At 34.7% G+C, this 15,318-nt stretch overlaps 1 long non-coding RNA gene across 1 annotated transcript; it reads right to left on the bottom strand.

Annotated features, from left to right (window-relative positions):
- Nucleotides 1-4: 4 nt before the first annotated feature.
- LOC120135288 lies at nucleotides 5-13,833 on the bottom strand. Its single transcript, XR_005517236.1, has 3 exons — nucleotides 13,748-13,833; nucleotides 13,589-13,658; nucleotides 5-138 (listed from the first exon to the last, which is right to left on the bottom strand). It is a non-coding gene; the product is annotated as an uncharacterized LOC120135288 (long non-coding RNA).
- Between the last annotated feature and the right edge of the window lie 1,485 nt (nucleotides 13,834-15,318).

Genomic DNA, 15,318 nt, shown 5'->3' with positions numbered 1-15,318 from the left:
CCCCTAAATGCATACACCCAAAAAGCTTCGCCGGTGCATGATCTAACTCATTTCCAAGAACTGGCACCTCGATGGACCGCTCCAAGATCAGAACCGCTTCCTCAAACTTAAACTATCAATTTTAGTCCATTTTAGTACCTAAATTTTTATTTTTTTAAAAAAAATTAACGTTAAATTTTGAACATAGATACTAAAGTGAAATAAAAAACTAAACTTTAAGTATAGTTTTGAAAAGAAAGTTTAAATACTAAAACGAACCAAAACAGATCGTTTAGTACTAAACACATAATTTATACTATATTTTAATATATTCTTATTCATCGAAAAAGAAGAAGAAATGATTGGTACTAATTAAGGCATGATGCGTAAGATTGTGAACAATTCGATTAGCTCTTGATTGATATAATGGACCTTAAAGGTCTGGAAATCATCTAGAATGGCATACGCCTCCTTTAGGGGTGTAAATAAATCGAGTTTGAATGAACAAGATTATATTTGTATCATTTGTTTATTTTTAAAGGTGTTCGTATTTGTTTAATTTTTTAATATCATATTCGAATTCATTTATTTATTTTTGAAGGTATTTGTGTTCATTCATTTAACATTCGCGTACGTGTTCGTTTAATGTTTGTGAACATGTTCGTTTAAATATTCGTGAATGTATTCATTTAGTGCTCATTTAACATTCGTTTAGCGTTCATTTAACATTTGTAAACATGTTCGTTTAGCGTTCGTTTAACGTTTATGAACATGTTCGTTTAACGTTTATGAACATGTTCGTTTAGCGTTTATGAACATGTTCGTAAGCATGTTACAAAACAAATAGAAAATAACAAATTATATTGAATCACCTAATAAAACTCATATAACATCCACGATAACAAAATACAATCTTAAAACATATAAACAAATTAGCAGTATTTAAAAATATCCATAAACATTTTCATATTAAAACATCTACCAACATATCACATTTTAAAACATACTTGAAAATAAGATGAACAACCAAATCGGATATAATAGACTGCTATAACTAATGGGTCAATCCTAACAATATCAATTGAACGACAAAATTATTATATAGCATCAGAAAACTCAAGATACATCACCTCAACTAGGAGCAGGCACACGAAGAACAAGTGAAAGAACTCAACAAAAAGCGATTGTCACATAGTGAATAATGTTGTGAAACTCGGGTTAATTTCCACCAATAATAACAAATTCACCTTGAAAACTATTATCTAGGTGACTAGTGTGAAATCGATTGTACTAAAAATCACCCTAAGGTAGATTCCCATTAAAGAGTGGAGGAGTCACAATGGTCCCTCTTAAAACTCACTCTCCTTACCCATAACTACCAAGACAAATAATTTTAATAGGATAATAATTAACAACTATACCCGACAATAGCTATTAAATAGACATAAAAGAGAACACCAAAATTGGTTAGGCCAAAATTATGCCTACATCCTTGAACACTACTAAAATAATATTTCACTAATAGAGGAAATATTACAAAGAGAAAAAAATATAAATAGCCTTTAATATAGAAGAAAACTTATATTTGTGAGATGTTATGAGGATTCTATTTATAACAAAAGAATTTCCCCTCCTCCTTATACAAAACCAATGTGGTTTTTTTAGCAAATTTTGAATCCCACATTGGTTTTGTATAAGGAGGAGGGGAAATTTTTTTGTTATAAATAGAGTCCTCCTCCTCTTTAGTTGAGCATCCCACAAATATAAGCATTCTTCTATATTAAAGGCTATTTGTACTCTTTCCCTCTTTATAATATTTCCTCTATTAGTGAAATATTATTTTAGTAGTGTTCGAGGACGTAGGCATAATTTTGGTCTAACCTCATTAAATTTTGGTGTTCTCTTTTATGTCTATTTAATAGCTATTGTCGGGTATAGTAGTTAATTATTGTCCTATTAAAAGTATTTGTCTTGGTAGTTCTGTCTAAGGAGAGTGGGTTTTAAGAGGGACTATTGTGACCCCTCCACTCTTTCCTGAGAATCTACATTGGGGTGATTTTTAGTACAATCGTTTTCACACTAGTCACCTAAATAATAGTTTTTAAGGTGAATTTGTTATTATTGGTGGAAATTAACCCGAATTTCACAACAATTGACATCAGAACTCTTGGTTTATTTTAGTATGCTCTGTGGTTGCGGCTTAGGGTGATCTTCCACATCAGAAAAAAATTTCCTTGGGCTAATTGACATTCCGCATTGACAGCTATTAAATAAAATTTGTAGCAGAAATGGCAGACGACACAAAAACATCCACATCGTCGTCAACAGCTTCTTCATCTTCAATTTTGGCAATAAATGCTATAACAAATGTTAAATTTACAGTGGAGATTTTTGATGGCACCGATCATTTCGGCATGTGACAAAGTGAGGTTCTAGATGCCATATTTCAACAGAGTCTAAACATTGCTATTGAAGGAGAGAAACCAGATGATGTTGAGGAGAAAGAATGGAAGAGGATCAATAGATTGACATGTGGTACTATTCGATCGTGTCTTTCTAGAGAACCAACTGTCACGGACTTAATCGCTCAATAAGCCTCGTGCGGCCTTAGCTCCTTTTTGCCCCTCGCGATAGCTAAGTCAGCCTCACTCGAACTCGTGCTAGTGAAATGATTGGCAAGAAACAAAGAAGAAAGGAAAGAACTTAGAGAGAAAACTTGTTGAATGTTTGAATGCTTACAACTCTTGGATGATTTACAAATGAGGATTCTACACCTATTTATAGCATCCCACCTCCTCAATGGACGGTGGAGATTGATTTGATCCTACGGTAGGGAGAGATTCTCTAGAATTCTCCATTATTTCCTACCTAACATGGAAGACTCTAGAATGCTTCTAGAATACTCTACATTTGTACAAGTCTTGAGTGCTTCTAGAATAATCTACACTATTCTATCAAACTCCAAGACCAAATGTGGCCCAACATAGCCCAAAGTGTGGGAAAAAGCCCAAGTTCGTGACAAAAAGTATGCATTTTCTAAGGAAACTTTTGCAAGTAAATTGTAGAAGGCACTAGAGGATAAATTTTTGAAGAAAAGCGGTCAGAACAAGCTCTACATGAAAAAAAGATTGTTCCGCTTCAACTATGTACCAAGTACCACTATGAATGATCACATTACTAGCTTTAATCAGCTGGTGACTGATCTGATGAATATGGACATGACTTTTGAAGACAAAGATTTAGCTCTGATGTTGATGGGATCACTTCCTGATGAGTTTGAGTATCTTGAAACTACTCTACTTCATGGGAAGGTTAATGCATCTCTCAGTGAAGTAACAGCTGCCTTGTATAGTTATGAATTGAGAAAGAAAGAAAAAAAAGAAAACACAAGTGTCGAAGCAGAAGCTCTCGTTGTTAAAGGTCGTTCGAAGAGTCAGAAAAAAGGAAAGAGAGGGAGATCGAAGTCAAAGTCCAGATTAAACAAAGATGAATGTGCCTTTTGTCGAGAAAAATGACATTGGAAGAAAGAATGTCCCAGGCTAAAGAATAAAGGCAAACCTGAAAGGTTTCAAGTTATTAGATTCAGCTTGTAGCCACCATATGACCCCCAATAGAGAATGATTCTTTGATTTTAAAGAAATAAAAGGTGAAATTGTCTACACAGCAAATAATTCCCCTCTTGACACACTTAGGATTGGTTCAATTCGATTGAGGAATCAAGATGAATCAATCAGAACCTTAACATGTGTCCATTATGTACCAGATTTAATAAAAAATCTCACATCTGTGAGAACCTTAGATTCAAAAGGTTTAAAAGTGAGGGCAAAAGATGGGATTTTGATGATTATCTCTGGTGTATTGGTGATAATGAAGGGAATCCAGAAAAGAAATAATGTGTATTACTTTCTGGGTAGTACAATTGTTGGGGCAGCAGCAGTAGCAGCTTCTACTGATGAACAGTAGTCAGAAGCAACCAGGTTATGACATATGAGCTTGGGGCATGTTGGTGAAAAATCCTTGAAATTGTTGATAGATCAAGGATTATTGAAGGGTGCTCGGGCTTGCAAATTAGTTTTTTTGTGAGCATTGCATCAAAGGGAAGAAAACGAGGGTGAAATTTGGAACAACAATCCATGATACTAAAGGTATTTTGGATTATGTTCATTCAGATGTATGGGGGCTGTCCAAGACAACTTCATTGGGAGGAACACACTATTATGTCACATTTGTTGATGATTTTCCCGGAGAGTTTGGGTGTATACAATGAAGACAAAGGATGAGGTGCTAGGATTTTTCCTTAAATGGAAAAAGATGATGGAGACTCAAACAGACAGAAAAATTAAACGTCTCCGTACAGACAATGGTAGAGAGTACAAAAATGATCCATTTCTAAAAGTATGTGAATAAGAAGGCATTGTCAGACATTTCACTGTCAGATATACACTACAACAGAATGGGGTAGCAGAGCGTATAAACCGAATATTAGTGGAGAAGGTTCGGTGTATGTTGTCTAATGTTGGGTTAGGCAAAGAATTTTGGGCTGAGACTTTGGTCTATGCTTGTTACCTTGTCAACCGCTTACCATCAACTGTTATTGGTGGTAAAACACCATTAGAGAAATGGTTTGGAGAACCTGCTACAGATTATGATTCCTTACATGTATTTGGTTCCACTGCATGCTACGATGTTAAGGAGTCAAAGCTGGATCCAAGAGCAAAGAAGGCGATCTTTATGGGGATCACCTCTCGTGTGAAAAGTTATCGTCTTTGGTGTCCAGAAACAAAGAACATAATCTTCAGCAGGGATGTTACCTTTGATGAATCTACCATGTTGAAAAAGATGACTTCAGAAAAATTGGAGCAGACAGATGGAACTCCCAAACAGGTGGAGTTTGAAGGAAGCAGAATTGTCTTAGCCAGTAAAGAAACTGATGTTGACTCGCCTATGGTAGAAGAAGAGTCAGATGAAGAAGAGATTCAGACCCAAGAACCTCCACAACAACATGAATCAATTGCACTCAGAAAGGGAAAGAGGACCATTAGACAACCTGCTCGTTATGCTGATATGGTCTCTTTTGCATCACCAATTGCAATTGATGACGTTCCTGCCACTTTTAATGAAGCAGTCCAAAGTTCAGAACATAAAAAGTGGAGGATCACCATGAATAAAGAAATGTAAACCCTTCAAAAGAATCAAAAGTGAAAAATAGTTAGTCTTCCGAAGGGAAAGAAGACAATTGGGTGTAAGTGGGTATATGCAAAGAAAGATGGATTTCTTGACAAGAATAACATCCGCTACAAAGCAAGATTGGTGGCTAAAGGCTACGCTCAAATGGAAGGAGTTGATTATAATGAAATATTTTCTCAAATTGCAAAACATACCTCCATCAGAATTTTGTTGGCTTTGATAGCGCAGTTGGATTTGGAACTAGTTCAGATGGATGTAAAAACTGCATTTTTACATGGAGACTTGGATGAGAAAATCTACATGACTCAGCCAGATGGATTCAAAGTTGCTGAAAAAGAAGAAATAGTGTGCAAATTAGAAAAATCGATGTACGGATTGAAGCAACCTCCAAGGCAGTGATACAAACGATTTGACAAATTTATGATTGGACAGAAATACACAAGAAGCAAATATGATCATTGTGTGTATTTACGCAAGCTACAAGACGGATCCTATATATATCTTTTTTTTTATGTTGATGATATGCTGATAGCTTCCAGGAGTCAGACAGAAATTGTGAAAGTAAGAACTCAATTGAACAGAGAGTTTGAGATGAAGGATCTTGGTGAAGCGGAAAAGATTCTAGGCATGGAGATATCAAGAGATAAGAAATTGGGGAGACTTTGTTTATCTCAAAAAGAATATCTGAGGAAGGACTACAACATTTTGGCATGAATGAGAAGTCAAAACCAGTTAGTATACCTCTTGCTCCTCATTTCAAGCTCGATGCATCCATGTCACCTAAGGATGATGCAGAACATGAATACATGTCAAAGGTTCCGTATGCAAGTGTTGTTGGTAGCTTGATGTATGTAATGGTGTGTACGAGACCCGATATTTCACAGGTAGTTGGGGTTGTGAGCAGGTATATGCATGATCCTGAAAAGGAGCATTGGCAAGTTGTGAAATGGATTCTACGATATATTTTGAACACCGTAGATGTTGGTTTGGTCTTTCAGCAGGACAAAAAAGATGGTCAGTGTGTAGTTGGGTATTGTGATTCAGACTATACAGGTGATTTTGGACAAGCATCAATCAACTACTGGATATGTGTTTACATTTGCAAAAGCACCAGTCAGTTGGAAGTCCACCTTACAGTCAACAGTGGCTTAGTCTACTACAGTGGCAGAGTATATAGCAGTTACAGAGGCTGTGAATGAGACAATTTGGTTTCAAGGGTTGCTTGGTAAATTGAGAATGAAACAAAAGCACATCAAAGTGCACTGTGATAGTTAGAGTGCTATTCATTTATCAAAGAATCATGTTTACCATGCAAGGACGAAGTACATCAATGTTCGATATAACAAATTCACCTTGAAAACTATTATCTAGGTGACTAGTGTGAAAACGATTGTACTAACATTCACCCCAAGATAGATTCATAGGAAAGAGTGGAGGGGTCACAATAGTTCCTCTTAAAACTAACTCTCCTTAGACAGAACTACCAAGACAAGTAATTTTACCTTAGATAGGACTACCAAGACAAGTAATTTTAATAGGACAATAATTAACAACTATACCCAACAATAGCTATTAAATAGACATAAAAGAGAACACCAAAATTTAACGAGGTTAGGCCAAAATTATGCCTACGTCATCGAACACTATTAAAATAATATTTCACTAATAGATAAAATATTACAGAGAGAGAAAAAAGTACAAATAGCCTTTAATATAGAAAAATGCTTATATTTATGGGACGCTAAACTAAGGAAGAGTGCTATACCTATAACAAAGAATTTCCCCTCCTTATACAAAACCAATGTGGAATTCAAAATTTGCCAAAAAACCAACAAATCTCCACCTTGGCAAATTCCACACATCTCTCAAAAATCCAATCTTCAGTAGTGTCTGCAAATTCATCTTTCAATTTGTAACAATATTGACCAAGTATAAACAATGTTTATACTTGACCACAGTTACCACTTTTGTCAACATATTAGCAGGATTCTCAGTGGTCCGAATCTTCTGGATTATGACTCCACCTTCTTCTAGAATCTCTCGTACAAAGTAATATCAAATATCGATGTGCTCTTCCTTGCATGGTAAACCTGGTTCTTTGCTAAATGAATAACACTCTGACTGTCACAGTGCACTTTGATGTGCTTCTGTTCCATTCCTAATTCACCAAGCAACCCTTGAAGCCAAATTGCCTCCTTCACAGCCTCTGTAACTGCCATATACTCTGTCTCTGTAGTAGACAAAGCCATTGTTAACTGTAAGGTGGATTTCCAACTGACTGGTGTTTTTGCAAATGTAAACACAACCAGTAGTTGATCGACGCTTGTCCAAATCACCTGCATAGTCTGAATCACAATACCCAACTACACACTGATTATCTTGTTTGTCCTGCTGAAAGACCAAACCAACACCCCAACATCTACGGTGTTCAGAATATACCGCAGAATCTATTTCACAGCTTGCTAATGCTCCTTTCCAGGACCATGCATATACCTACTCACAACCCCAACTGCCTGTGAAATATCGGGTCTCGTACACACCATTGCATACGTCAAGATACCAACAACACTTGTGTACGAAACATTTTACATGTATTCCTGTTCTGCATCATCCTTAGGTGACATGGATGCACCGATCTTGAAATGAGGAGAAAGAGGTGTACTAACTGATTTTGACTTCTAATTCATGCAAAACGTTTTAGTACCTTCCTCATATATTCTTTATAAGATAAACAACGCCTCCCCAATTTCTTATCTCTTTATAACTCCATGCCTAGAATCTTCTTCAATTCACCAAGATCTTTCATCTCAAATTCTCTGTTCAATTGAGTCCTTAGTTTAGTAATTTTTGTCTGACTCCTGGAAACTATCAGCATATCATCAACATAAAGAATAAGATATATATAGGATCCGTCTTGAAGCTTGCGTAAAAACACACAATGATCAAATTTGCTTCTTGTGTACTTCTGTCTAATAATAAACTTGTCAAATCGCTTGAACCACTGCCTTGGAGATTTCTTTAATCCGTACATCGATTTTTCTAATTTGCACACCATCTCTTATTTTTCAGCAACTTTGAATCCATCTGGCTGAGTCATGTAAATTCTCATCCAAGTCTCAATGTAAAAATGCAATTTTTACATCCATCTGAACTAGTTCCAAATCCAACTGCGCTACCAAAGCCAACAAAATTCTGATGGGGGAATGTTTTGCAACTGGAGAAAATACTTCATTATAATCAACTTCCTCCATTTGAGCGTAGTCTTTAGCCACCAATCTTGCTTTGTAGCGGATGTTATTCTTGTCAGGAAATTCATCTTTCTTTGCATATACCCACTTACACCCAATTGTCTTTTTTCCCTTCGGAAGACTAACTATTTTTCACGTCTGATTCTTTTGAAGGGATTACATTTCTTTATTCATGGCGATCCTCCACTTTTTATGTTCTGAACTTTGGACTGCTTCATTAAAAGTGGCAGGAACGTCATCAATTGCAATTGGTGATGCAAATGAGACCATATCAGCATAACGAGCAGGTTGTCTAATGGTCCTCTTTCCCTTTCTGAGTGCAATTGATTCATGTTGCTGTGGAGGTTCTTAGGTCTGAACCTCTTCTTCATCTGACTCTTCTTCTACCATAGGAGAGTCAACATCAGTTTCTTTACTTGCTGTGACAATTCTACTTCCTTCAAACTCCACCTGTTTGGGAATTCCATCTGTCTGCTCCAATTTTTCTGAAGTCACATGTCTCAACATGGTAGATTCATCAAAGGTAACATCCCTGCTGAAGATTATTTTCTTTGTTTCTGGACACCAAAGACGGTAGCCTTTCATACTAGAGGTGATCCCCATAAAGATCACCTTCTTTGCTCTTAGATCCTGCTTTGACTCCTTATCATGGTAGTATGCAGTGGAACCAAACACATGTAAGGAATCATAATCTGTAACAGGTTCTCCAAACCATTTCTCTAATGGTGTTTTACCACCAATAGCAGTTGATGGTAAGCGGTTGACAAGGTGACAAGCATAGACCAAAACCTCGTCCCAAAATTCTTTGCTTAACCCAGCATTAGACAACATACACCGAACTTTCTCTACTAATATCCGGTTTATACGCTCTGTTACCCCATTCTGTTGTGGTGTATATCTGACAGTGAAATGTTTGACAATACCTTCTTCTTCACATACTTTCAGAAATTGATCATTTTTGTACTCTTCACCATTGTCTGTACGGAGACGTTTGATTTTTATGCCTGTTTGAGTCTCCACCATCTTTTTCCATTTAACGAAAAATCCTAGCACCTCATCCTTTGTCTTCATTGTATACACCCAAACTCTCCGAGAAAAATCATCAACAAATGTGACATAATAGTGTGTTCCTCCTAATGAAGTTGTCTTGGAAGACCCCCATACATCTGAATGAACATAATCCAAAATACCTTTAGTATCATGAATTGTTGTTTCAAATTTCACCCTCGTTTTCTTCCCTTTGATGCAATGCTCACAAAAAACTAATTTGCAAGCCCGAGCACCCTTCAATAATCTATCTTCAAGGATTTTTCATGCCCCAATCATATGTCATAACCTGGTTGTTTCTGACTCCTGTTCATCAGTAGAAGTTGTCACTACTGCTGTCCCAACAATTGTACTACCATGAAAGTAATACACATTATTTCTTTTCCGGATTCCCTTCATTATCACCAATGCACCAGAGATAATCCTCAAAATCCCATCTTTTGCCCTCACTTTTAAACCTTTTGACTCTATGGTTCTCACAGATATGAGATTTTTTATTAAATCTGGTACATAATGGACACCTGTTAAGGTTCTGATTGATTCATTATGATTCCTCAAGCGAATTGAACCAATCCTAAGTGTGTCAAGAGGAAAATTATTTGATAGGTAGACAATTTCACCTTTTAGTTCTTTAAAATCAAAGAACCATTCTCTATGGGGGTTATATGGTGGCTACAAGCTGAATCTAACAGCCATGAACTGGAACAGTTGGTTGATGGCGTAGCAGCGAATGCGAAATCTGAATCTGCATCATCATACTCAACCATATTTGATTCTGAGACAGTCTTTCCTCTTTTAGGTTTGCTTTTATTCTTTAGCCTGAGATATTCTTTCTTCCAGTGCTTTTTTTCTCGACAAAAGGCACATTCATCTTTGCTCAATTTAGACTTTGACTTCGATCTCCCTCTCCTTCCTTTTTTCTGACTCTTCGAACGGTCTCTAACAACAAGAGCTTCTGCTTCGACACTTGTGTTTTCTTTTTTGTCTTTCTTTCTCAATTCTTAACTATACAAGGCAGTTGTTACTTCACTGAGAGACGCATCAACCTTCCCATGAAGTAGAGTAGTTTCAAGATACTCAAACTCATCAAGAAGTGATCCCATCAAAATCAGAGCCAGATCTTCGTCTTCAAAAGTCATGTCCATATTCATCAGATTAGTCACCAGCTGATTAAAGCTAGTAATGTGATCATTCATGGTAATACCTGGTACATAGTTGAAGTGGAACAATATCTTTTTCATGTAGAGCTTGTTCTGATCGCTTTTCTTCAAAAATTTCTCTTCGAGTGCCTTCCACAATTTAATTGCAGAAGTTTCCTTAGAAAATGCATACTTCTGCTCTCTAGAAAGGCACGATCGAATAGTACCACATGTCAATCTATTGATCATCTTCCATTCTTTCTCCTCAACATCATCTGGTTTCTCTCCTTAAATAACAATGCCTAGACCCTGCTGAAATAGGATATCTAGAACCTCACTTTGCCATATGCCGAAATGACCGGTGCCATCAAAAATCTTCACTGCAAATTTAACATTTGTCTTAACATTTGTCATAGCATTTCTTGTCAAAATTAAAGATAAAGAAGCTGTTGACGAAGATGTGGATTTTTTTGTGTCGTCTGTCATTTCTGCTACAAATTCTATTTAATAGCTGTCAATGCGGAATGTTAATTAGCCCAAAGAAATTTTTTTCTGATGTGGAAGATCAGCTTAAGCCGCAACCACAGAGCATACTAAAAAAACCAAGAGCTCTGATGTCAATTGTTATGAAATTCGAGTTAATTTCCACCAATAATAAAAAATTCACCTTGAAAAATATTATCTAGGTGACTAGTGTGAAAACGATTGTACTAAAAATCACCCCAAGGTAGATTCCAAGGAAAGAGTGGAAGAGTCACAATGATTCCTCTTAAAACTCACTTTCTTTAGACATAACTACCAAGACAAGTAATTTTAATAGGACAATAATTAACAACAACTATACCCGATAATATCTATTAAATAGACATAAAATAGAACATCAAAATTTAACGAGGTTAGGCCAAAATTATACCTACGTCCTCGAATACTATTAAAATAATATTTAACTAATAAAAGAAATATTACAAAGAGAGAAAAAAAGTACAAATAGCCTTTAATATAGAAGAAGACTTATATTTGTGAGATGCTAAACTAAGGAGGAGGAAGACTCTATTTATAACAAAAGAATTTCCCCTCCTCCTTATACAAAACCAATGTGGGATTTAAAATTTGCCAAAAAACCAACAAATAACACAATCAAAACAACAAAAGAAAGTAGCAAGCACAATCGAAATTCCTTCCTAAAACGTTAAATCACCTGCAAAACCTAAGGGATATAACCAAACATCAATAATAAGAAGATAAAAATATAACATAAAAATATATCAACTTGAATGATATAAAATATTAAAAATTTTCTTTTCTCTACATAAAAAAATAAAATTAAACAATCAAATCAAAAAATATATCAAATATTAAATAAAAAGAACAAATACTTAAAAATTACTTATTTTAGAATTCTTTTTCAACCCATAAAAGTTTCGATACCAATCGAAACCACAAAGTAACATTTGTACTGTATCAATTTCTAAAGATGAATGATATACATCAATCATTCTACCACCAACACTAAAAGTAGATTCTAAGGCAACTGTGGTAATACGAATAGAGAAGATTTCACAAGCCATTTTTTTTTATAAAAATTCAAAACTTGAGGTTATTAACCTTCCACCACTTTAAGGCAACAAAATCACCACAATTTTCCTTATAAATGAACACTCCTTCCAAGTATATATATAGTTCAGACTTTACATTATCAATTGTGTCAACACTTCAAATATATCTTTTAAATTTGGACCTCCAAAGTTTACCCTAATATTTATCATTTTTTTTGCATCTTATCAACCATATGTCTTATCCAAAGTTCCTCACTCAAAGATTTCTCCATCAATAGTTCATTGATACTCCAGAGTTCAGAAAGAAACAAATTTGAAGTTGGATATTCAGAACCTAAACTTTATAAAAGAAAAAACACGTTAAATTAAATATCATAATAAAAATTAATAAATAATGAAATAAAACTAGATATTCAGAACCTAATATTTTAGGTTGAAATCCAAATTTTAGGTTGCATAAAAGAAAAAACACATTAAATTAAATATCATAATGAAAATTAATAAATAATGAAATAAAACTAGATATTCAGAACCTAATATTTTAGGTTGAAATCCAAATTTTAGGTTGGGAATCCAGATTTTGGGTTGGAATCCAAATTTTAGGTTGGAAACTAGATTTTAAGTTGGAATCCAAATTTTAAGTTAGGTTGGAATTCAGATTTTAGTTTGAAATCTAGATTTTAGGTTAGAAACTAGATTATTGGGTACAAGTCTGTTATAAGTTTATTGTTGGAATTATGTGATCATTTTAACTAATGTAAGTAAGAAACAGATTAATGTCAGTATTGGAATTAAGTATTATTTACACCGCTAATATCTACTAATTACGCTCTATGTTGTAATTATGTGTTACTATCACTAGAAGAATCAAGCTCAACGCATTAAGCACAACGCCGGCTCCTCATGTACACAGTTACGTGGCTTTTAGATATATAAAATATATAGCATAGATCTGATAGGACAAAATGGGCACTCCTCTTTGTCCTTTCGAAATCACTTACACATTCATTCCTATTAAAGAAAGACCATCTAAAATAAATTTTGACGGATTAATAATTTTTCATCTAAATAAAAAAGAATAAATTATTGATTATCGATTAATTTCTCCAAATTTTCATAGGTTTTTCATTAGCATTGTATCACTTTTTGATTTTAAGTTTGATTTGAAACATGATAAAACTACTAAAACTTAATTAAGTTTCATTTACATTAAAAAAACACTCGGTAATTGATTCTAACACTAGTTCGAACTCAGGCTAAAATTAGAACTGTAACTTTCAAAAAGTAATTAAGAATAAAGTGTTTCAGGCGAACCCAAATAACTCGTAAGTACGATCCGTTTACCCGGATAAAGATAACGTGAAGGAGAGAAAGTTAAAAAGTCATAGAGAGCAGGAGAGAAAGTATCCAAAAATAGAGGGATCAGAAATACCTTTTTAATTTTCTAACAAGAAAGTGAAGGAGAGAAAGAAGTCATACAAAGCAGGCACCGATGAAGTTATCTAAAATTCAATGAAGATTTTACCAAAAGAAAAGGAGAAATATCAGTAAAATAGAGAGAAATCTTGTAAACCCAAAAAAAAACTCTTACCTGATTATACCACACAGTTGAATAGGGAGATAAGTGGAAGCTTAAGATCTGGTTGCACAAATAAGAGTTTAGGGTTTGAGAAAAAGGGGAAGAAAGCATAGAAGAGAGAATAGAAACGAAAAGAGTTTCTGTTACAATTAAGAGAAAATGGTAAATCATATAATTGGTGCTTAAACTTCTTAGTATTTATTATTTAAACTCCATGTTTTACCGTGTATTTAATTTAATATGTACCTTCACTGATATTTAAAATATAAAAAAAATTAAACGAACTTGTTCATGAACATATAAACGAACTCATAAATGAGTTTGTTCGTGAACTAAACGAACCAAGCACACATATGTTTGTATTCATTCGTTTATTAAACGAACATAAAATGTTTGTATTTAAACTCCATGTTTTACCGTGTATTTAATTTAATATGTACCTTCACTGATATTTAAAATATAAAAAAATTAAACGAGCTTGTTCATGAACATATAACGAACTCATAAATGAGTTGTTCGTGAACTAAACGAACCAAGCACACATATGTTTGTATTCATTCGTTTATTAAACGAACATAAAATTTTTGTTTATACTCGTTTATTTAACTTAATGAACGAACATAAATGAACCTTATACGAACGGTTCACAAACAATTCACCGAACGATATGTTCATTTACACTCCTAGATTCCTTAAACAATAATTCTATTACTGAGATGTCAATTTAGTGGTTCACATGTTTATTCACGATGAAAATAATATCTCCTTCGATAATAGCATGAATTCATCCATTCTTGGTTGTGTCTCCCCTCTAAACACTGTGCAATACCTCCTATAATCATGTCATTATGGTCCCTTGCAACCACTCTAATTGTCGTGGTTCTGATGTGAACAATAAAGCGTTACTAATATTGATCTTTGTGCAACCGTCATGAGGTTTGATTTATAACATTTTAGAGTTAACGTCCACCAATTTTGGGTGGTGAATAGAGGCTTGTATGCCTCACAAATCTTTTTCTCAAGCTCCAAGCCGCATTGATCACCTCTCTCGCTTACTAGAGTTATTTGTCATTGATCCATTATTTCGACGGGTCCATATATCTAAGGGAGATTAATGAGTTTAGTAAAATTCGCTCGATCCAAGTGAACAATCGCTTCTCCAAACCAAGATTTGTAATTTGTGGCGTTAGAAGAGATGATCTTATGGTCTAGCCTTGAGAGTGTAAGTTCTCGACCATGGGGCATACCTTGAGGGCATGAACGATCGTCTCGATCCCCTGATTACACATGGGACAGATTCCTTGACTCGACTGTCGAGAGCTTCAAACATGTGGGTAATACATCTTGACAAGCTCGTCATCCAAAAACTTTTTATTTTAGACAACGTGAAAAGCTTCGAAATTATCCTCCATATGGATGACCTACCTCGCTCCGTGTCGACCTTTATAAAAAGTCAATTATACCCAGATTTGGTTGAATAGCATCTTATATTATGGTGCTCCCAAATAAGGCGATGAGTTTCTTATGGTGATATAATAGTACTAAAAAATATGCTTACATCATGAATTAGAAAGATCTTTCTA

The sequence above is a fragment of the Hibiscus syriacus genome, unplaced genomic scaffold, assembly GCF_006381635.1.
Source record: "Hibiscus syriacus cultivar Baekdansim isolate YM2019G1 unplaced genomic scaffold, ASM638163v2 tig00110607_pilon, whole genome shotgun sequence".
NCBI lineage: Eukaryota > Viridiplantae > Streptophyta > Magnoliopsida > Malvales > Malvaceae > Hibiscus > Hibiscus syriacus.
Note: the sequence above shows the minus strand (reverse complement) of the source record. Positions and strands in the feature narration are given on the sequence as shown.